Here is a 24014-nt window from a genome sequence, read left to right as displayed (position 1 = left end):
AAAATAGAATTTGGCCTGGACATCAGGACATGACACCCCGGCTAGTTCTAAGTGCCATGTGATTTTTAATGACCACAGTAATCTAAGGGAGGGAGTGTAGTGACATTTTTTTTTCTATATGAAGTATTTATTCTCAGTGCAAATGTCAAATACCAGACTTGCATGAAATGTAACATTTAGCAGTTGTTTGGGATTTCACAAAGACTTTTGAGCTAGGGTGACCAGATAGCAAGTGTAAAAAAATCGGACCAGGCCTGGGGATAATAGGTGTCTATATAAGAAAAAAGTCCTGAATATCGGGACTGTCCCTATAAAATCAGGATATCTGGTCACCCTATTTTGAGCTCTTATTTAATTTAGTTAGCTACTGCTGGGATAAATGATTGCCTCACTAAAATTACCTTCTAACACAGTGGTTCCCAACCTTTTTGGCTCGAGGGCCACAGATATAATTTTTACTATCCTAAAGGGTCACCAGTCTCCACCAGCAGTCCTCGTCCCGCAGCCAGATGGAAGGAGTTCACGAGGAGGCTCTCCCATCCTCCTGGCTGCAGCAGGGAAACCGCATACATCCTGTAGCCCTGTGAACTCCAGATGGGTCCCTAGGCAGTGGCTCCCTTCTGCAGACAGTGGGATGGGAGATCAGTGCTCTCCTCATTCTGGCTCCAGCTTGGACTCCAGCACCTAGGGACCCAGGCAGAGCGTTTTGCACTCTGTTGGAGCCGGGGCAGGGGAGCGCTAATCTCCCTTCCCTCTGGCTCCAGCAGGGACCCCAGAGCCTACAGACCCAGGCGGAGCACTTTGCTGTGCTCCTTGCTACAGCCAGGGGGAGGGGAGCGCTGATCGCCTGTCCCCTTGGCTGCAGCATGGAGCCTGCACCAGTCTTTTAGCCCTGAAGCAACGCACTTCGCCTGGGTCCTTAGGCAGTGGCTTCCTTCTGCAGCCAGTGGGAGGGGCCACTTTTGGCCCCCAAGCCTCAGGTTGGGAACCACTGTTCAAACATGTAGATGATGAGTTGCCAAGTTGCATAATGGAAGAATTTTGTCTTAAAGTGAATTTTCTACAAACTTAATTGCCAAGAGGAGGTTGGATCCAAATTCTTTCATTAAAGACATTGCTTTCACCCATCAAAAGGATGAGGTTTACACTCTGAAATGTAGAACAAGTGCATTTTTTTATAGTCATACAGTAAATGTAAATGTGTCAGATTAACATTTGCAGTCATCTGTGCTTTCCATTCATCTACTTTTACTCTTCCCTTTGCAGTTCCAAAGTTTCTTTTTCATGGTAAGATCATTTATTTCATATTGCAGCAGCTCTAAAAAAGTCTCCTATGTCCTTCTCATAGAATAAGTGGCTTTTCTGAATTAAACTCTCATTGTCCTTCCCAATTTCCTAGTGAAAAATATCTATGATAGCCTCAGCTTTCACAAGTAGCATGTGGTGCAGAATAAATCGACTTATGGGGATTCGGTTTGGCAAATATTTTGCTGCTTTGAACAGCTGCATAAATCATTCCGTTACTCTTCATGGCTCAGTTTAAATGAGCTGGTGAAGTGGATATACAAGGCAAAAGGAATATGTTATGTGAGGCAGCTGTTTGATCACTATATCACTTCAAGAAATGATGGTCAGGATTGGTGAGGAGGATTTTTTCCTACCTCTCAAACACACCAGAGCAAGGTTGCCAATATCCATACAGGAAAAGAAGAAAATAAATTGGAAGGCACATAATTAAATGTGTATGCAATATTTAGGTAGGAAAATCAAGAGATGGGATAAATATGCTGGGAACCTTCCCATAACCTCAATTACTAGAGATGGAATAAGTCAAATGCAAATGGAAAACATGCTCAGCTTTAATTCCTCCATATAAATGCATGATTCATATTGGACTTGAATGGGATCTATTTGATCCCAAAGTACTTTAGAGACTAAGGGCTATGCTGGAGGCAACAAGAGCACTGAGCTCAGGTGATTTGCAAGATTGGACTCTGGACCCGCCCAGGAATCATCTGGCCTGCCACTGAAGCACAGCCTCTTCTGGAGTGAAGCACAGCCATATTTTTAACGGCATATAACACTGCCTTTGCTATTTGGGGACAGGGAATTGAGAAGAATACTGTATTATACTGAATTGCTGAGGACATTTGAGGAGGTGGGATGTACTGACCCAACTTGGAATTTCACTTGGTTCCAAAAGTGAGGCTGACATGCCCGTGTGAAAAGTGCCGCCTCGACTAACCTTAGGAGATCTAGCCCTCAGTTTGATGCCTTATCAAAAAGATGCCTCCAGCACCAGAATTCACCCAGTCGAAATTAGATGAAGAGCTTCACCTACTAAATCACCAACACTGCTTCCTGCAGCACTCTGAAAATATGATCAACCTCTGTGTTACTGGTGTCACTGTTTAGCTTGAACACCTGAAAATGGAAGAAATTGAGACTTCTGTGAAAATATTGCCTTTAAAACATTTGCACTGGCATGGTACAAGCTTTTTAAAAGTTCCTCCTCATTCTGCCGTTTCATTCACTCAAGCCCACTGCATCCCTATAATTTTGTGATGGGTCTTTTTTTGCGTTAACACAGTAATATGTAGTGTTCTTAGAAGCCAGAATATTAAACTGGAATAAGACAATGCAAGCATTGTCATCCCAAAAATGGCATTTTCAGCTTTATTAGTCTGAACCAATTAAGATATTATTTTCTAGAAAACGGCTGGCATTTCTTCAAAAAGTTACTTTCAGAGGCCTGACAGGGTTTAGTTGGCATGGAGAGCTGATCCCGGTCTTAGATTTTTGGTAGGTTTAATGTGAATCCAGCTGGAATTTTTAAAACTCACTCTGTTAAAAAACCCTCTTCCTGCCACTGTTCAGAAAAACTGCATTAGCGGCACTGCTTCCTTAACGTATATAACCTACAGCGAAGACAAAAGGGTCTAAAACCTTCATGAGTTTTATTGCACTTTGTATTCAGGATATTTGTATAGATTTAGGCAAAGGAGGTGTATTCACACATACTTGACTATGAAATATGAAGTTGTGTTTGGCTGGAGAGCCAACGTCTCTCTGTATTAGTTCTCCTATACTCCACCCCACCCCAGGGCCCAAGCATAATTATTTCGGGCCCAGTACAAACTTGTCACATGGGCCCTATCCCACATACATACCCATGGAGGTTGCAGCCTGGGCCGGGCCCCGGTAAAATGTACCCTTCCCCCCACCAATTACAACAGTGTTTGCAACATGCACGTGAATTGTTTGCTGCACCAAGAGACCATAACCACTGCTCTTGCTATGGATCTTTGGAAAAATAAGACCAAGATTTGTAAAGCACCGCAGCACACATCCCACTGAATTTCATTTCCTTACACACTTTTGGAACTCTACTTCTAGGGTACCTACATTTAGGCCCTTAAATCCATACTTAGGCATATGCAGCCAGAATTTCAAAGCTCAAGGACTCTATGCCTAAACTGGTAGATAAGCATGTAGGAATCTTCAAGTAATTTTAAGCCTATCTAATCTTCAAATGCTGTCAATTATATGCAGAGACACTGAAGGGTTGTGGTCGGAAGCAGAATAGGACAAGGGTTATTTCTCGTGTATCTATGTGGGATATTCAGAGGGGCTTATGGAGGAAGTTTATGCCAGATGAATCAATACTGGAGTAGTTTGGTGGCCCTCCAGCTTCTTTGCATGTATTTTGCAGTTAGATTTCATGCCGACTAAGGCCAGAAGGGACCGTTAGATCACATAGACTGGCCTCTTTACTTTGCACCTGATTTATTTGCAAATGTAGGAATTTGGCCAGAGATAATTCCTTAATTCACATTTACTACTTAAAAGTGGTACCTTCCATCAGATGGTCTCAAAAGATCTTTGTCAAAGCATTTTCTTATGGAAGAGCTAAAGAAAGGACTCCAAATATTTCCTTTGCGATCCAATAGTGCTGTGTAATGGTGCAATCCCTACCCATTATGATATGCATGGTCTTGGTTAAGGGGTTATATTTGATGCTGGGGCCAGGCCTGCAGTGCTGATTGCTAGGCAGGCTTAACCCTGACACACTGTATATTATCCTGCACACCACCAGTGCTTACAGAGACAGGCTTACCATTCTCTTTGCCAGCATCAGTGTTCCCCCTCCCACGAGATAGATGTTGGTCCATATGTTTTAATGCTACCTTGCAAAATATGCACTGGTGCTATTTAAAAGAATAAGCCCTGGTGTCATCACCACTTGGAGAAAATGAGAGTCATTACAGGGCACTAACAATGTCGGCCAGTGCCAGGAATGCGAGTGCTCTTCCGGAAGACTGGATCATGGAAACATAAGATTCTTCCACCAAAAGACTGGAGAGATCAGAGGCAGCACTGATGATGTCCATTTGAAATGAGTCGCCAGCAATCATGTCAGAGTCACTTTTCTCCTCAATCCTTCACTGACCTTACAGAGGATGAGCTCCCAGTTCCATGGGGACATCTGATTTGGACTTGCACAGGGCCTGTCCAGAGAAACAGTTTGGGCTCTATATTTTAATACAGTGAATGGGGCATCTGTACCTTCTGGGAATTCCCATTGACACCATGCTGGGATAATAGCCTGGGATAAGTTTGAGGAAGGATTTCTAAGCTATGCTGTAGAAAATCCCCTTCAAATCAGTTTGAGTATGGGAGAGAACATCTCAAATCAGCTAATCGTGAGTTTGTGTATAACCTCCACAAACAGCAACAAGGAGAAATAAGGGGAGGAACCAATATTTATCATTCCATCTGCTTATTCTTTTTCATTTCTGTGATTGTCCCATCCCATGAACCGAGTAATTGACAAGCCCAACCTGAAGAGGGTACATTTCTTGGCTTATAATTGTGAATTCCACATAAACTTGTAAGAAACAGAGAAGCAGGCTCTGTAATTTCTTTCTCTGAAAGGTTCTTACTAGAGAAAAACAGTTAATGCTCTGGGGAGAGCAAGAATGTGGGGTTGCAGAGACTGTAAGTAATTCTACGGTGACTACAATGATCATGGATATTATGAATAAATAAGGGGCAATGGGAATATTCAGTCCCAAACAGAAGCAATTGAAATGAAGTCACTGAGCTGTGCTTGTCGTCCCCCATTTGTATTATATAGCACGCCTGGCAATGAAGGTGTGACACTTCCAAAGAAGCAGTACAGCCCATTTTCAGTTCCACCTCAGATGACCGCTCCGCTTAACTCACAGCAGTTTGATTTGTTTATAGCAAAATCAAAGTCGTTTATTTAACAAAGCAAAGAGTCAAGTAGCAGCATGTAGAAGTTTTGAAAACAAATGATTACATATAAAATAAAATCAAAACAGGCATGTTAGAGCACAGGTCTCAGGTCTAGTAGAGTATTTCTCACCCTAAATGTTTGCAGCCTTTTACAGCTATACTGGCTGGGACCCTCCTTTCATGAAACAAGCGTGCTGTCAGTTTACCTCCTAGAGCTGAAGGATTCAGTGCCTCTTTGCACTCCAAGATATGCTAGACCAAAATCTTTTGTCTTCATTTATAAACAGGACACTCCTGCTGTTTGTTTCTTCCTGTAGATTTTCTCATCTCTCAATTCACATCTGGCTTAATATGCAAATAACCATGCAGTGCGAGGCATAGAATAGAGAAAGGGAGGTAAGTGTCAGTTACCTCCTACCTGAAAGGAATGTCTCTAACACCATGACCTTAAGAACAAAATGGAGTATCTATACATAACTCCTTAAATATTCTGATGTAGATATTGGAGCCAGATATCGGATCCCTGGAAAACCTTATCCACCTTCTGCTAGATGGCACCCAGGGGTCCCAAGGACACAGATGAGATGGCTTCAGTGGACATTCTCTACAGGAGCTGGATCAGGCATCCACCAATGCCAGCTGCTTTTGTACAGCAGAGAGCATAGGAGTATGCATTTTCAGGGGCAGGACATGCTCTGCAATCAGAGAGGAAACAAAGCACATAATTAGCATTCTGCACAGCACTTGTGCCTGGTTCTGACCCACTATGACAATCTGGGAGTTTGATGCAGAGCAGGTGTGAGGGTAAATTGCTGCTAAGATGTTAGAATCTGCTTTGAGCAGTGGCTTCAGGGCAGCTGGCTCATCAGGCACGGTCCAGAAGAAGAAGGGTAACTTTCCCCATAGTGGTTAGAAATATGATCCAAATGAGTATTACATCTCAAGGGGGGGAGCTTCAGTTAATAAGCACCTCCAGTCACTTTTGTTTCAGTGCCTAACACAAAATACAGTGCCTAAAATTGTTGGCACGAAAATATAAAAGTTTTGAACAATACAGAAATTATTCTATTTTAAAGCAATCCAGTGCTCCGACCCAAAAGGAAACACTCTCTCTCTCTCTATATATATATATATATATCTCTGTACCATATCTATTATATTTAGAAAGATCTCTCTTCAGAAGAGATAGAAATCCTATATGTGAAGCGTGACATGAAGCAATCTGTCAGCTGATCCTGCCTACATTTTCTGCATTTAATCTCTTTAGCTGTCTCATTTAAGTGAAAGAGAGATTGCCTCCTTGCTGTTACACTGAGCTTATTCATAAAAAGGATGAATAAATCACTGCACAGGTTCTGATGGAGTGTGCAGAGTGAGTGGAATTAAATGCAGTCTTTTCAGAGCAGAATTGTATTTTATTTATTTAGTTATGGAAATTCTATTGACCTCCTTCAGTACTAAGATAAAGTTACTGCTAAATTAAACAAACCGCATTTGTGACCAAGTTTCAAAATAAACTGTCTTAAGACAGGCTTGAGACCTTTGCTTACTGCAACATCTGGATAAAGTTTATTTCAATTTCACCATTTTCAAAGTGTGTCTCTATGTGCATAATACTATATATAACAGATAAAACAGACTCCTGCAGTGTATGTGCGCTTGTGAGCAAGTTTTATATTACCAATCTTAGGCAATGTATCTAATATATATATACTATAAAGATTTGCAGTATATATATTGTTAATATATATATTACAGACACATACACATATAGACATAAGGTGTAGCTGCAGGCATCTGGTAATGTGACACTTGCTCACAAACTTATCCTTTGGAGACATGTTACTAGTATCTATATTATTTCTGAAAGGTGAAAGCTGAATTAAAAGTATCTAGATTTTAAAATTCTATCAGATTTCCGGATGTAAACTCACCTCACCATCCATGACAGACAGTTATAGTCCCTTTCTAAAATTGAGTGTGAAAATGTTAGATTTCCACTAGCATTTCTTTTTCTCTTGAACATTTAGGGCCAGATCCCAATAGGCAAGTGGTTGATTTCAGTGGGACTACTATTTAAGTGGCTTCACAGTCTTAACCACTGGCCAGCTGCAGGTCCACAAAGATACAAAATAACAATATTTAGCAGATTTCTGGTATCAGGCAAACGTACAAAACGTATGATTCTTTGACCAGACTAATTTTGTAATTCCCATGAACACAGAAAGGCCTGATTCTTTTCTCACCATTTCATTGTTCACCCATTTAAAATTTATATTAGTAAACTCAGAATCAGGACCATATTATGTTTCTACCATTACATTCTTGGGGGAAGTCCTGTATCTATGGAAGCCAATGAGAGTTTTGCCAATGATCTCAGCGGGACCACAATTAAATCCTTGGCTTCAGTGCCAGTTACGCCCAGTGTGGCTGTGGGTTTTGAAGGGTGACTATTCATCCACTAGGCACTGGACTGACACCACCAATTCATATCACAGAAGGCTTCAGATGGTAACTTTCGGTCCCTACCCATGGCTAAGTTCATATCAGCAAACTAGAAGTGGAAGCTTCAGTGTCCCATTATCAGACCTCAAGAGGAAGGGAAGAAGGGAACTGAGGTAATACGGCATATAATTTTAACTGAAAGCTCTAACAATGATCTTAAACACTAGGCCAATTTAAGAGCAGTGAAATAGAAGTAAAATGTAAGGTATAGAAATGGGTACTGAAACTGGACATCTATGTGGATTGACCGGTTTAAAGTCTGCCATTTGAACAGATTCATTCTCTGTCTCATGAAGGATACAGGCATATTGGCTATAAAGGATTATTCATTTTAAACTGATCTTGCTTAATCCTAAGGATATGGGTTTAAATCCCAAAACCACTGAAAGATATTAGCATGAAGCTGCTATCAGCCTTCAAAAGCTTTGTGACAGAAGGCTCTCAGCAGGTGTTATCTATTGTAATAAAACACCAGTGAAAAAGATTGTGGGTGAGATGAAGATAACTTCATTTATTCTTCAAAAAGTATCAACTTTTATCACAAAATAACAGAATCCTTTGGTAGTTTTCTTTATCTGCAGAAATTATCAACATCTGTCTTGGTCAGGCAAGGGTTGTTCTTGGATAGAACAGTTGTTCATCTGCCCAAATGAATAAAATGTGGGATGTTTGGTGTCACAGTTCATAGCAAAATATCCTGCCTCTGTTTTCCCAGCTGCCACACCCTCTCTTGCCTGTCTCCTGCTGTATGTGAGAAAACTGAAATCAAAGGCAAAGGAGAAAGAATAGATTTATTGCTACTCTGATTTTAAAACTTAACTAGTGCCAACACTGTTGCAGAATAAGACCCTTTTGTGTCCATTTACATCCCCGAACAAAACAGGGCAGTTAAGACCCAATACTTACAGAGAATGAATTCTCAACATGGGAGGGAGATGCACAATGACCCTCAGTTTCTTTATGGCTGGATAGGATGGTAATCCTGAAACTAGGAGAGTGGGGTCCTGAAACAATTTGCTGTTGAAACTCGTAGACATGGTCTGGAGAAGGCTGGAAACTGCTGCTCCAGTGTAAAAACAGAAGCAGGTAAAAACACCTTAAAGACAAAAAAGGGAAGACTCCTTTGTACATTAAGGTAGGGAAAGGGGCAGAAAAACAACTCCTCTGCTCCTTTGTTTTCAGGTCAACTTTAACAGGAATTCTGTATGAATTAAAATAAGAATAAGTCTATGTAGCCCCACAGTTTGGATTATGGGGAGGCAAGGAGATGAACTGCAGTGTGCGTTAGCGTGGATGCTGCTGGCATGAACTAAAAGATACCTAGGTCATGATTTAACTTAGTCCTAGAGGACCAATGTGCTCTGCAATTCACACACTCGTAGTCTGAACTATGGGATTGTCTAGACAAGCCCTTAGGTATGTAGTGACACAAAACTTACAGTTCACTTGCTGATGTCTATATGTTTACACATTTTTAACAGCCACCTTTGTGATAAAAAAATAACTAAACTTACAGCATGGATAACAACTGTGTGTGTGCTATGTCCATTTGGCTACATCACAGTTTAGAAGGAGACCCTATTCAAAAGGGAGAAGATGAACTGGAAAAGAAATTTAATTTTAGTGAAAACATAGGGTCTGTTCTAATGGCCCTTTAACATCACTGGGCTTTGGATCAGGCACACAGGCAGAAAATAAAAGAATAGGGGTGAAATCCTGGCCTGCACTGAAATCAGTGGCAATTCTTCCATTGACTTCAGTGGGGCAAAGATTTCACCCTAGAAATCTCCACTTTGTTGTAAAAGTTAACAAAAAGATTGTGGTTATAGAATACCCTCCACAGCTGCATGAAAATAAATTGAATGTTTTCTCACTAAGTAGCCCAGATATTGGGTGACTCATAAATGAACACTAGAATTTTGAAAGAGCGTCAGTTCCGTTATTTGGAATCTTGGTAAAATCTGAACTCCTGCCTAATCAAAGCGTAATGTCATTTCCCAACTTTGGTGTGTACCACTCTTTATACCCCTCTTTAGCTAGTCTTCAGATATCCATGAAAATGTTTGGATCATGGGGTTGCAAGTCCAGAATTCAGGCTCAACAAACAAGGTGACAGTTGCATAACTTCAGGATCTACATTCTTCGGACAGTAAAGTGTCCTCTTGGAAGTAAAAAAGGCACCCCCCTGCTATTGTCCTCTCCTCAGCGCATGTGCCAGTAATTGCTACTTTATATAATTTATAGATACATCGATTTGGTTTGCAGGTTTGAATTTCCTTCTTTTCTTTTTAGCCACTAATCCACACAGCTGCACTCAAACTTTTTTTTTTTTTGAGGTTTGTCTGGTTCAAACTGAACTAGAGCGTCTTGTGTGTTTTGCTGTCTTATAATAACTAGCAGCAGCTAAAGTGGGGCATGTCAAGCAACTACCACAAAATTTACAATTCAGGTGAAGGTCAGAAAAATATTGCTCCTCTATAAACATTCTGCTGCATATATTTACCTAATATTTTCATATTTTAGTCTATTTAATTTCCTTAATAACTCAGAAAAATCAAGGGCAAAGGGTTATTTTGTCTAAGCAGTGCAAAGGCCTGCAATATTTCAGTGGAAAAAAATATGGGTGTGGAAGGAAAGCAGTAATTTATTATGATCAGTCTCAGTCAATTTAAAAAAATGTCTAGACAAACAGATTAAAGCAGTCTTCTTTCTTCATACCTGATCACAACAAGTGTCTGTTGAAACAGGCCAAAACCTGGACCATTTCTTCAAGCCTCCCTGAACTTTTGGATGGAAAGTATGTGGAATGGAATTTGGATGGAAAGAATGTGGAACCCAGGTGTCATCAATCCCTAGTTTTAGTTTTGATTGTGCAGAATAAAAATCAGATTGAGGAATGTCTCTAGGGTTTGCTCACCACTCCAATGCCCAGAGTGTGACTTCAGGCTTCCTCACTGCAGCCCTTTTCTGCTGCCAACTTCCTGCCTAATACTACCCCCACCTCTCCCTTCTCAGATGGTCTCCATCATCAGTCAGGGGTTACTTAGGCCACATCTGTGGGAAATTAGGTGAGCTATCTTGTTAACTGGCCCCTTCTCAACCTCGCTAACCCTTTCCAGGCTAGTGTGGAGTGAGCACCCCATCACATACCCTGCCCCTCAAGATTGCAACCCTCAGGGGTACAGATGCCTCCTGCCCTGCATTTGATCAAAGCTGGGCCCACAGGTCCTCCTTCTCCTACTTCAGGTGTTTCACCAGGAGAAGCAATCTGCCCTGCTTCTCCATAGTGCTTCTGAATTTTTCCCACTGGAACTCCAGGTCTTGCACAGCCACTTGCAAGGCCAGCTGTGTGACTAGCAGCTTTTCTTCTAGCTCATCCCCTTGCTCCTCAGAGTCCCCCAGTACACTTTCCCTTGGGGGTCTGAGTTCCTACAGTATTCTGCCTAGTCTCTGTGTTTATCCCTGCCTCCTTCAGGCTTATCCTCATAGCAACCTCTCTCTCTCTCCCTCCCAGTTTCCTTCTCACTCTCGGTCATTACAGCATGATCAGCCTTCTCTACTACTCTCATGCCCATGCTGCAGGCCACCCACTCTTTCTACAGGTCCTTAGGTGGAACCTTGCCTTTCCCTGGGCTACCATTCTGTTCTTTGTGAGCGCAATAGCTCTTCACATGTGCCACAGGAAAAACAAGAGCCTCTCCCTCCTGCTGTCCTAACAAGTTAGATATGTGGGCTTTTCTGTGTCCTTGCCTTCCAGACAAGGCTTCTTATCTCAGTATAGGTAGAGGCACTCTCTTTTTAGGTGTCCCCTCCACCCATAGACATGTAACAGTCCCTTGATCTGGCTTATGGCCTCCTGCCTCTAGAGCTTTCACCCTGCCCACTCACAACCCCTATGGCACCTGCTCATTTCCTGTAAGATCCTGAGCAAATATTCCTGCTCCTTGGCCAACTTTGCTAAGTACTCCTGCATAAATGCCTATGCCTCATCTCTGCTGGTTTTACAAGACCTGCCTGAGTAGCATCTGGATTCCCCTTCACATTTGTCATCCCCTTTCAGCAGGATCAGGAGGATGCACTTGTGACTTGCCTTTAGCAAAGACCTCCACATACTGCAGCTCTATTGTCTTGTCCCTGTTTCTTCACTACTTCAGTCTCTCACAGTCCCCTTGTATCAAGGGTGACCAAGTGCCAAAAGTCTCTTATAAAGGGAGGTTCGCTCACTATTCTAATGCCCAGAGCGCTACTGCAGTCTTTCTCAGTACAGCCCTTTTCTACTGGTAACTCCCTGCCTTTATACAAGCCCCAGCAGTTCCTTCTCAGCTGGCCTCCATAATCAATCAGGGGTTACCTAGACCACCTAATTCCCTCACTCATGGCCTATCCAGTTAATCGGCCCCTTCTCAACCTCATTAAACCTTTCTAGACTAGTGTGGAATGAACACCCCAGCATAAGGATATTTTGCAAAATCAAAAGCACTCCCAAATTTTCACATCTCTAAATGAAACACAAGTCTGTTACTCCATTTCAGGAAAGGCAAACCAATTCAGTAAAAGGGAACCATTTTAAGTAACCTGTTAAAAGGGATGTAAGACTAACTTTCTCACCTGAAATGTGTTATATTCAACCTTGCAATAACAGAGAATTGGTAGTATATCTAGTATCACCATCTACGTGACCATCTGTAAATGGTAACAATACTATTTCCCTACCTCACATTGAGTGGTGGGAGGATAGCACCTATTAGTGATTGTGAGGCATTCAAATACTGAGGTGACAAGAGCCACGTATGTACCTAGATAGAATTATGACCTGTACAAATGCAAATCAGTTTTTCTGTTGCTGAAAACCTTTACTGACTCTTTCCTAATTAATAGCCAGGTCTGCTGAATCTTAAACAAATTATGGAACATGTGAAATATTTTTCCTACTACATAAAACCACAGATCAAGGAACTAATCATTTGAATGATAGATCTTGCTTCAATATAAGAGATCCTACCTCAAATCATAGATTTTCCCATAATGAATCCAGAGCTTCTACTCCCTTTTAAAAAAAAAGGCAATTTGGCTGTCTTTCAAATGGTAGAATTACAGAAGGATTTCATACAGCTGATTTCTTTAATGTCCCTCTCTTTCTTCTAAAATCCACTGTTGTTTCTTTCTAAGCTCCTTATGGGACTGCCTGTTAGTTTGCAAAACTAAAATATGCACTGGCCCAACAATTCTTTGCATTAAACATCTCCCCCAATTTGATAACCCGCTGCCCAGGAAAAGAGATCTTCAAACCCATGAGCACACTGCTAAAAGCTTTCAGTTTCTATACAGGGGTATAGAGTTATTTCACATGGAAAAACAGCATATATTATGGAAACTGAGTGTGAACAGTGGACTGAACAATGAATGGCATTGTCACAACCTTATTAATTTTTCCCCTATCTGTTTTATTAGAGTATTATTTACCAATCAGACATCTGGAAAAAAGGGGCAATAGGCTAGTTTCCATTTTCCATTGCTTTCTACCCTTTACATTCAGAAGGCTTCCTCTTCTGCCAAACCACATTCACACCACACACACAGGCCCCTTTCTTGTTGCTTTAAGCCACGTGTGGATTAAACTTCATTAGCTGAGTAAGGTTTCAGAAAAGTTCAAACTATAATAGATGGCAATTTAGCAAAAAGGAATTTGAGTTTGTTTTATTTTTAGACTAAGGCCATAGATCAAGCCTCCATGGCTCTTTTGTGTTGTTAATGATTAAAAGTTGACAACCATGTATATATACCTTGACTTTAGCAAAGCTTTTGATACGGTCTCCCACAGTATTCTTGCCAGCAAGTAAAACACATATAGGTTGGATGAATGGACTATAAGATGGATAGAAAGCTGGCTAGATCATTGGGCTCAACAGGTGACACTAAGCTGGGGGGAGTGATAGATATGCTGGAGGGTAGGAATAAAATACAAAGTACCCTAGACAAATTGGAGGATTGGTCCAAAAGAAATCTGATGAGGTTCAGCAAGGACAAGTGCAGAGTCTTGCACTTAGGACAGAAGAATTCCATGCATTGCTACAGACTGGGGGCTAACTGGCTAAGTAGCAGTTCTTCAGAAAAGGACCTGGGGATTACAGTGGATAAGATAATATGAGTCAACAGTGTGGCCTTGTTGTCAAGAAGTCTAACCGCATATTGGGCTGCATTAGTAGGAGCATTGACAGCAGATCAAGGGAAGTGATTATTACCCTCTATTCAGCACTGGTGAAGCCACATCTGGAGTATTGTGTTCAGTTTTGTGCCCCCCACTACAGAAATGATGTGGACAAGTTGGAGAAAGACCAGTGGAGGGCAACGAAAATGATTAGGAGGATGGAGTACATGACATACAAGGAGAGGCTGAGGGGACTGGGCTTATTTAGTCTGCAGAAGAGAAGAGTGAGGGGGGATTTGATAGCAGCCTTCAACTACCTGAAGAGGGGTTTTACAGAGGATGGAGCTAGGCTGTTCTCAGTGGTGGCAGATGTCAGAACAAGGAACAATGGTCTCAATTTGCAGTGGGGGAGGTCTAAGTTGGATATTAGGAAAAACATTTTCACTAGGAGGGTGGTGAAGCACTGGAATGGGTTACCTAGGGAGGTGGTGGAATCTCCATCATTATCTGGATTAAAATGGATTTACACCATTTTATATTTTATAAAATAATAAAAGACACTAATCCGAGGCTCTTGGCATCCTCCTACATCATTACAATACAATAAAATGCCAGCAGCATTAATGTAACTGAGAAAAAAATTTGTCTCACTCTTCTAACATGTTTACATGTTTACATGTTTAAATTTGTCTAACTCTTCTATGCATGTTTATTGTTATTTGAAACTTTTCACTGTGACATTGGCTGAACAGCTGTGCAAATATACAGGCTGTAGTCTAGGATTTTTTATTTACAGACCTATCTATCGCTAAGGACCATCTGTACAGTACAACAGGTACATTGGCATTAAGGTATTCAGCCCAAAGGGTTTCCAGAATACTATACACTGGCATTTGCTATCAAGTTTGGCTGGTGATGTTATATGGGCACCGGACTTTCTTTTCTTTTCTTTTCTTTTCTTTTCTTTTCATTTCTTTTCTCTATTTATACAAGTGAACAAGTCCTGATGTCCTGCATCTGTTCTGCTGCAAATGGAAAGCAACCACCAACAGCCCTGTGAGAAAATAGCTACAGAACGGCCTGAGTGGCATATCTTGCATCCAGTTCAAAATGTTCCTTGAGTTTTGGGGATGTTTCATTTGGGTTTTGATTTGGACCATAGATTAATCTAGTTTAAGAGTCTCCCAACATTTAGGAAGGCTTAACTCTGGGATTTTGCTCTGTGTCTTGTTCCTGGGGAAGAGATGGAATAACTGCCTCAGCCCTGTCTACCTGGGCTAAGTCACTGATGCTGACACTTCTCACACCTCAGAAAAGCTATAGTCACCCTAGCCTCTATTTTGATGCCAGACCACATTCTTCAAAGAGAAGGTAAGGATACAGGCAAAACAATCTCTTCACTTAGTCATCTTCTCCCCCATGCCCCAAAACAATATGACACTAGTACTAGAGAAGAGCTAAACACCAATATCAAAATATTCTGTGGTATAGACATGTTATAGTTATTATGTGACATCTGCAGTTCTTCCCAGAGATACAGACAAGCAGTCACTCCATCTCGGAGTTTCCAATATAGGTTTAACCTCCCGGAATAAAAAAGATTAGCTGATCCATCACTTCTCTGAAACATAGTTTAAAGGGATATAGGGAACGAGGCACATAAAGGGAGTGAGTTAGACTTTGTTAAGAAACAAGAGTAACCAGGGAAGGCTCTCAGGCCTTGTGTTGAAAACAAGCTCGTTTATTATCTAATACTTTAGAGAAACTGTTCAAGAAGAACTCATCTCGGCAACAAGATCATATTGTCATTTTTCCACTGTTAGGTTCTGTTAGGTACTGGTTGCATAAGAATCCTGGGGGTAGTTTTTACTCACAGGTTTCCAAAGATAGTATCTGAGAAGCTTTTTGGTTTGGTTCAAAGTTCCTTCTCTTTTGGCTATATGCCTCTATCTCAACACAACACATGCACAAAACATGACAAGTTTTCTTCAGGCACATAGTAGTAATAATGATTTGGGGGTTGTAACAGGATGATCTGCTCCTTCAAGGGCCAGAGGCCACCCAGTCCTGTTTGATTTTCAGACATCTTGGAAGCAGTCAGGTAATTCGTATACAAGGCCTGAGAGTTCAGCTGAAGGGGAAACTGCAGGAAGCAGTGTGGTTTTTCTGGTAGACCATAGAGCACGGGAGAAAAGCAGAAGGGGAAGGGTCTCTGAGCCCATGCTTTGGTTAGGAGAATAGCTTTGTTTTAGTGCTACTTTGTGAATTTTTGGTTGAAGAATCAAGTGTGTACTGAAAAGAAAGATCTGAGCAGACTGGGTGTGGGGTTTAATTGTTCCTGGGCTGGAGAGACAAGCTATCAACCTATGGTGATGCTATGCATTAAGGACACTACATTAAATTACATAGGTACATTGTACTGAGCAATTATAACCCATGCCTGCTTGGTGTGGTTCTCCGTCCCCTTCTAGTGGCACCTAGACCATCTAGAGGGGGACAGAGAACCACATGAAGCAGGCATGGGATACACAATGATTGTTTTATTTGAGCCTGATAGCTGCATCATTCTGCTGAAAATAGTTGACAGTATGTAAGTATGAATCCTAAATCATAGGACTGGAAGAGACCTCAAGATGTCATCCTGTTCAGTGCCCTGCCCTCAAGACAGGACTAAAATGGAGTCCCAAATTATAAAATGGAGTTCCAAATGCCCACGCTACATTGCTAGGGCCAAATGCTCAGCTAGCAAAATTCCACTGAAGTCAGTGTAGTTGTCAGCTCAGAATTTGATTTCTGAGCTTTTTAAGCAGTGTTTTGCTACCTACTGTGGAGAAAGACTAAAAGCAGAAGCCAAAAAACTTGGATGAGATCATTGAATTCTATCATTGTGCAATGATTAAGTGTCATCAGGCGTTTCCATGTGACAGTTCATCTGCTGAGTATGATACATAAATTGGATCAACATCTGTATTCCTTCACACAATGCACAGTCAACCTTTGAAGCTCATTGCCATGAGATGTTGTGAAGGCTAAAACTATCACTGGGTTCAAAAAAGAATTACGTCCATCAATGGCTATTAGCCAAGATGGTCAGGGATGCAACCCAATGCTCTAGGTTCGGCTGCATCCCTAAATCTCCAATGGCCAGAAGCCTCGCACTGGGCACTGCTGGAAGACAGGATATGTGGATGAATGGTCTGTGCACTATGGCTGTTCTTATGTAATAAAATGGGTATATAAACTTTTCTGTACAGACTACAGTATATATTATACATGAGGAGACTGAGGGGAAGGAATATTAATTCAATTGATCCTGTCCTTTAGGTTTTTATATGTAGATTTCCCTTTCTTTTCCCTCCATTATTCTTTACTTGGAGCTATTTATTCATTGGTGTTTCACTTTTGTCATATTATAAACCATGCAAGAGTAATAGTAGTGTGTTGCATTATGTTTCTACATGTGCTTATAAAAATAACACCCCATTAAAATTCCCAAACCTGGTTTGATTCTGAGCCTCACACTTAAGTTATCCTAGCAATTATTAGACTATCATTGGGAAGTGAATGTGTAGGCAAATCTGACAGCATCTGGACACTTACAGTCCGATATATATTTTGTCAGAGGTGTTGGCCTCACTGCGAACTATAAGTGCTATTACACTCGGTATCTATAAAAATCAGGACACCAGCTCATTATGCAACAGCAGTCTCAGACAGCTCAGCTATTTTACTAAGAGAAAACCGTGGCCAGCAGGCTAGGGCTACTCTATGAACTTTCTGAAGAGCCCTACTGGCTCTTTAGTTTCCACACAAGAGAAACAACACAACTCATTGATGCAAAGATTGCACCCCCACCAGTGCAGCTGTCCCAATTATTGCACTGTAATATCAGCACTCGGGATGAGGTGTAAGACTTGAACTGTCTTGACTCTTAGACTAGATCCATGAGTGCTACCAAGCTAACTGGCAATCGTTGTCTGTCCCACCAATGAACAGACTTTTGTTTTCTTTGGGTGGGAAAACTGAAATTGATACTGAACTGTGGCTTCTCGCACACTGTATTTTTGGAAGCAGATGAATTTTACATTTAAAGATGTGCCAGACTGGTTAGGAAATGTTCAAGAACTACTGAGCATATGAGTATCTGTCTTGTGACCAACTGGTTTAAAAAAAAAAAAGTAAAAGTTACTCTGCCAAACTTTAGTGGAATTAAACTGAATCAGACTCTTTTTGAAGGTTTTGATTGGACAGGTTCAGTTTCCTAGCATATTCATCCAGAAGAAATTTTTGCTCACAGTAGATTTCCTTCTTTTGCTGACATTCAGCAAACTCCATTGTACACTCGTATAGACTGGTAGTCAAGTGCTTCAGGACTTTCCAGAGGTTAGAGATTTGCAATGCATCATGGGATACCTCTAATCCAAGTAATGATTGGAGTGACTGAGGTTTGAGGACAATGGCCAGTGCAGCACAGTGGCATGCCTCCCATGAACCTGCAATGAACTTGACAAGGTGTCTGCAACAAAGGTGACAGGGATACAGATTGGCAAGAGTAATGGAGGTTAGTAAATTAAATTAACAAAAAAAAAGAAAGGCTGAGTCTTATTTTTCAGACAACCAGGAAGATATCTGAACTGTGGGATTATGCAGAGGAAGTCAGTGTTATAGAAAGCGTACGGGTTGTAGCATGGAGCCTGCTCCAGGTAAAATGGGTACTATAGTTACAGTGCACTCTTTATTAGCTCCCAGCATTGGAAGAAGTTTTATCCCACCATCCTGTAAGACTAGCAGTAATCTCAGTTTCTCCCAGAAGGGAAACATTTGGTTTCTAGGGCATCATAAGTGCATTCAAGCATTTGCCTAGAAATGTAAGACTTACTAGGATTTGATTTAAAGGGATTTATAGAGGGAAAGGATCATAAGGAATCTTCCACTCACACAGACTATAGTCTTTCTGTAGTAGCATAGTGCCATTCCTGGAGAATAGTGACAGGGAAACTCTCTCACACACTCTCCCCACCCCTTCCTCCAGAAGGCTTCCTGCAATACCTAGGTAATAGTGTGTATGTGCACCTGAAAAGAGAACCTATAAAAACACTAAGATACATTAACAAAACATTTTACGTCTGCTTTTATTGTATCTTGCTTCTCTGGCTGAATCTGACAAGCTGACCATTGTTCGTGCTAGCAAACACTGGCAGGTACAGCATTTCTAAAATCTCTTTAAATATTCATTTGCAATATACCTGTACAGTATATCTTTACTTAGTAAATATTTATCTGGCTTTCTAAAGTGTAGAAATCCCTGCAGTTTTCCTTTCATTAGCATATCTCCTTCTCTGATGTGTCTCCCCACCTAGAAGCAAGCAGAGTGGAAGTCCAAAGAGCTTCTAAGGTCTGTGGGCAAAAGCAGTTACTTTGTTATGAGTATTGTATTAGAAGCATCAGGGGACTAGACTGGCTGATGCCTGAAATAACCATAATGGAAACAAAATGGTTTGACGTTCTGTGTTGCAGGCCTAAAATGAGAAGAAAAAAAAGTTCCTTCATTGTCATACCCAGGCTATCATTCTTCAGAGAGCATCTTTGGAACTAAAGCCTGGATTTGCTTTCAGAGACTTACCCAGATCAGTTGTATGTCATTCAAGAACCTACCACATTAACTGTATGCTCACTCACTATTAACAGGACATGACTGTGAAGGTTCCCTGTGTTCTTGTAGCCATACAGAGTAGGTGGAAAATCACCATGGATTTAACCACCATAGGTACAGGCATAGTCAATGCAGCTACATTGATTTACATCAGCTGGTCCTCTTTGTTGCTAGTCACAGTACTTCTATGTTCTTCCTTTTGTATTGATTGTCGTGAACCCCTTCAGTCAGCAGTATTTTCACTGTTATAGTGGATCATTATTGTAATTATCTCAGAAGATTGAAAACTGTATTTATAAGGCTAGTAAATGGTTTGACACATTGAATGAGACCTTTTACCTTTATGTAACCTATGTAGAGGGGAGAGGTAAGTCAATCTATTTAACAATTCTGGGATACAGAGTTCCTCTCTTTGACTTAAAGTATTTGCAGAGACCCTGAATTCCTATCTGTGCAAGACTACAGCTGGATTTTCTATAGGAATCTTATTAATACTAAAAGTGGAAATTATAAGAGGATTCACTTTTTTTCTCAGAAATTCAGTACCAATCATTACTGTAAGACAGTTCTGCACTATTACTAATGTCAAATTCCTTTTATGAACACTACGTAGATAAACCTTTACCAGCACAGCAGCTACAATGCTCCCTAGCTAGACTAACATCACTAACTAGATATGTTATTTTCCTTTAAATTAATATAATAGGGCCTAAACTCTAATATTAATATTTTTATTGTTGGCGATCCCTCAGTGGTCGAGATTGATCTCTTTCACAGGTTTTATTTTATATGGGTCCTTTGATGACTGAGGGGTACTATCCTTGAGCCACAGACTCATTGGCAGATGTTGCAGGTGATGTTGGAAGGCAGGTTTGGGCCACGATTGCTGCATGACAATTGTCTGTCCTTTTTTTTCTGACATTTTTCTGCGACCAAGGCAAGGCGATTTGCCTCAAAAATGGTTGTTCCTTCTCTGACATATCTTCACCAGTTAGCCCTATCTTGGGCTACTGTCTGTGTGATGTCAATGCCACATCTCTTGATGTTTGTTTTGAGGGTGTCTTTAAAGCATTGCTTTTGGCCTCCCCATTTCCTTTCCCCTTTGGTGAGTTGGGCATACAGCAATTGTTTCGGTAGGCATGCATCAGGCATGCACACGCAGTGCCAGCTCCGCCTCAGGTGGTGCTGGATAATCAGGGCCTTAACACTGAAGATGTTGGCCTCCATGAGGATATTGTTAGTGCAGTGATGCTTTCTCTTTATGTTGAGAACCTTTCAGGGAAAGTGCTGGCGTTCCTGGTTTTTCAGGTGTTTTCTGTAGGTCACTCAAGTCTCACAGCCATAGATGAGAGTTGGGATTACAACCAGGATTACAACCGTTTTGTAAACTAAAAGTCTAGTGTGTGTTCTGATGTTATGGTTGTTGAACACCTGGTGAGACAGTCTGCCAAAGGCAAGACTGGCACAGCAGATTCTGTGCTGAATCTTAACATCTCTGTTTGCCCTCTGTGAGAGATGGCTGCCAAGGTAGGCAAGGTATTCTACATTTTCCAGTTCCTCTCTGTCAGTGTAGATCTTCCTTGCTGGGTCTGATGATTGACTGGGAGCAGACTGATGGAGAACTTGTGTTTGGTAAGCTTCAGAGAAGCAGTTAAAGGTTGTTTGTAGATCCTCCTTTGAGTGTGCAACTACAGCACAATCTGCATACTGGAGTTCAGTTATTGTTGCGGATGTTACTTTAGTTCTGGCAATCCAGTCAGTCCAATATTGTGGCATATGGTCTTATATACATATACACACACACCTTACAAATTACAGATATTGGGACTTCGGACAATCTGAGATCTTCTGCTTTCACAAAGGCTCACCCTGAGTATTTTATTGATAAGTAGATACAACATTTAGTTGTACTACACAAACAGTTGTTTCAGCTTCCACAATATCGAGCATATACAAAACTTCATATAAGAAAACATGACAATTACTGCAGTTGTCAGGCTCACACACTGCCTCCAGTTCAATGATATAGAATGCCTCATGAAGTCGTTTGGCTTCCAGTCTGCAATTCCTCCTGAATGGTGTTGCCCAGTCTCATTTCCACTGACTTCTGTAAAATGTAAAGGACATTGCATTGAAGTCCACCCCACAGATTCAGTCTGGTTTGTCCCAGGCAGCTCTATCCTCTTCCTGCAGGGCTGGGCTGGATCTGACTGGCGCTTGAATGGAGGCCAGTTTTGTACCAATGACAGAACTCACTACTGATAGGCCAGGAGCTTCCAGCTTCTAACTAAAGGGGCATATGTGTACATGAAGCTGTGTACACGGAGCAGTGTTTGCTCTTAATGAAGCCTTCAACATCAGCTTCAGATCAGCTACTGAGCATGGTAAACAACTTCCTTCACTCCCTCTAGTGTGCTGAAGTAGCAACTACTTCTGTGCAGTCGCTCAAGGCTCTATACTGCCACTTTGTCTGAGAAAGTCTGCCTATTAACACAGAGCAAGTAGAAACGGCAGCTATAAATACAGCAATAAGTGTCATTGACCCAACACCATGCAAGAAGGAAAAAATGGGGGTTAAACAATAGTGCATTCTAAAGGTAAGGGTCATCATTCTGCTCACTCTGAATTTGAGATTTCCTTCATACATTTAAGCATTCTGCTCAGTGCAGGCATATCTACTTCTCAGTGTAGACTGGAGTTTATGAAGTATTCAATACATATGTGACATTCAGGTATCAAAATGACTAGATACAGAAAGCAAAAAGAAGCAGGTCCCAATAGAGCACCTCTGCTGAGGTCTCATAATCTACATCTATCTTTTAAAAATGAATTTTACATGTTAATATTAAAAAGTGTAAATAAATCTGATTTAACACTAAATATGGAAGCTATGATCCTTTTTCCAAGTGTTCTTTTCTCTAAGCCTGATCCAAAACCCATTGAAGTTAATGGAAAGACTCCCACAGACTTTAATATAGGGCCTTATCCAAAGCCCATTAAGGGCATGTTTTTTACTACCATCTGAATCAAGTTTGTAGAAATAGATGCTTCCTACTACTGACTTTCAATGCCGTGCTTTAGTTAAAAAATTCTGTGTTTAAGTTATTATAGCCATAGTGCTAAAGCATTGCCAACTACTATTGAAACACAAAGGAAGACCGAGAACCTGCACTTAAGAGAATTGAGTTTAAAGACAATTAACATTTAAAAAAAAAAAAAAAAAAACGAGGAAGTCACACCTATAATAAAGGCCTTATTTTTTTTCTTTTATCAACATGGTTTACCCAGCAGGTCTGACAGCCAGCCATATGCTCTGTAGTCTCCAGGGGATCAACTACATCTTGAAAATCAATATGTCACTGGCAGCTCTGTGGTAATGGATGCTTACAGCAGCAGGTTTATATAAGCTAATGGTACACTGTACAGCAGCAACTCATTTAGTTGAAAGGGTTGTGCAGCTTGAATCAGATGTTCCAGGAAGCAAAAGATGAATGTTTTTAAAAGCTAATCAAAATGGTAATTTGTTCATTGAAGATCAGGCTATTGATAGCTGGTTACACTGGAGATATTACTGTGGAATGACTTCAGGGTATGTTGGCCTCTCTTTTCCCAATCTGTTTTAATATTTGTGGAATAAAGAATCTCTGGGCCATCTCCTTAGCTGGTGTCAAACAGCACAACTCCATTATATAGTAGGGCTATGCTGTTTTATACCAGTTGAGAATCAGGCCATGCATATTTGTTTACAGTAGCTACAATGGGGCAGACCTATATTTTCTATATACTGTTTGAATGGTAAATATGTCTGTGGGAACTGAGCCAAGACACTCTCATTTTGCAAAAATATCAACAAGTGGTTAGGACCTTGGTTTTAAAATCTGATCTGAAAAAAGAAGACAAGACAAACCTAGGATGAGTAGAGATACTGAAAGCATTCTGGCCTGTCTGGTAAATTACCTTTATTTTTGCATGGTTAGTGGGATCAGTCATCAGGTCAAAAATCTCCTGGTCTACAAGGTACAGAGACTAATACTATTGGAAAACTGCTTTCAGTATCACAAGAGGCCCCCTCTACTGTCCTCATAAGAAAGATGACTCCAGCTGGTGCTGCTCACCTGGGAAAAGCTACACTTTAGTCCCATGGACAGAACAATTGGTAGGCACCAATTTGAAGACACCCCCATTTAGAAAGGACTAATTTGCATTCTGACTTTGCATCACATGCAATAAGATGATATCTTATCAACTCTTTTCCTATTGCCTGGTATAAACACTATACACAATTTCTACCAATGTGGTTATTATCGTTTGAGGTCAAAACAGGAGCATATGGCTAGGTAAGAAAAGGAGATTCCCAGTTTGTATGAGTTCAGCCAGCAAAACTTGTACTATTCCAGTTTTAAATGGGTGATCCTGTAAAAATTCCACAGTGGTTGAGTTAGGAAAGCA

At 41.0% G+C, this 24014-nt stretch overlaps 1 protein-coding gene and 1 long non-coding RNA gene across 6 annotated transcripts in view; one reads left to right on the top strand and one right to left on the bottom strand.

Annotated features, from left to right (window-relative positions):
* The window catches only part of SEMA3C (semaphorin 3C), a 155466-nt gene that overhangs the window by 13342 nt on the left and 118110 nt on the right, over positions 1-24014 (top strand). The gene's annotated exons all lie outside the window — the stretch shown is intronic.
* Positions 8168-12019, bottom strand: LOC137163721 (uncharacterized). 5 transcript variants are annotated; one of them, XR_010922811.1, is made up of 4 exons: positions 11855-12019; positions 10682-10818; positions 8671-8860; positions 8168-8523 (listed from the first exon to the last, which is right to left on the bottom strand). It is a non-coding gene; the product is annotated as an uncharacterized lncRNA (long non-coding RNA). The 5 variants fall into 5 exon arrangements; XR_010922809.1 differs by lacking the exon at positions 10682-10818 and having other exon boundaries at positions 8172-8523; positions 11387-12019; XR_010922813.1 differs by lacking the exon at positions 10682-10818 and having other exon boundaries at positions 8172-8523; positions 11878-12018.

Source organism: Emydura macquarii, unplaced genomic scaffold, assembly GCF_026122565.2.
Source record: "Emydura macquarii macquarii isolate MOO-44397 ecotype Brisbane River unplaced genomic scaffold, CSIRO-AGI_Emac_v2 contig_2636, whole genome shotgun sequence".
In the NCBI taxonomy this organism is placed as follows: Eukaryota; Metazoa; Chordata; order Testudines; family Chelidae; genus Emydura; species Emydura macquarii.
The sequence above is the reverse complement of the archived record's forward strand: the minus strand, read 5'-3'. Positions and strand labels throughout refer to the sequence as shown.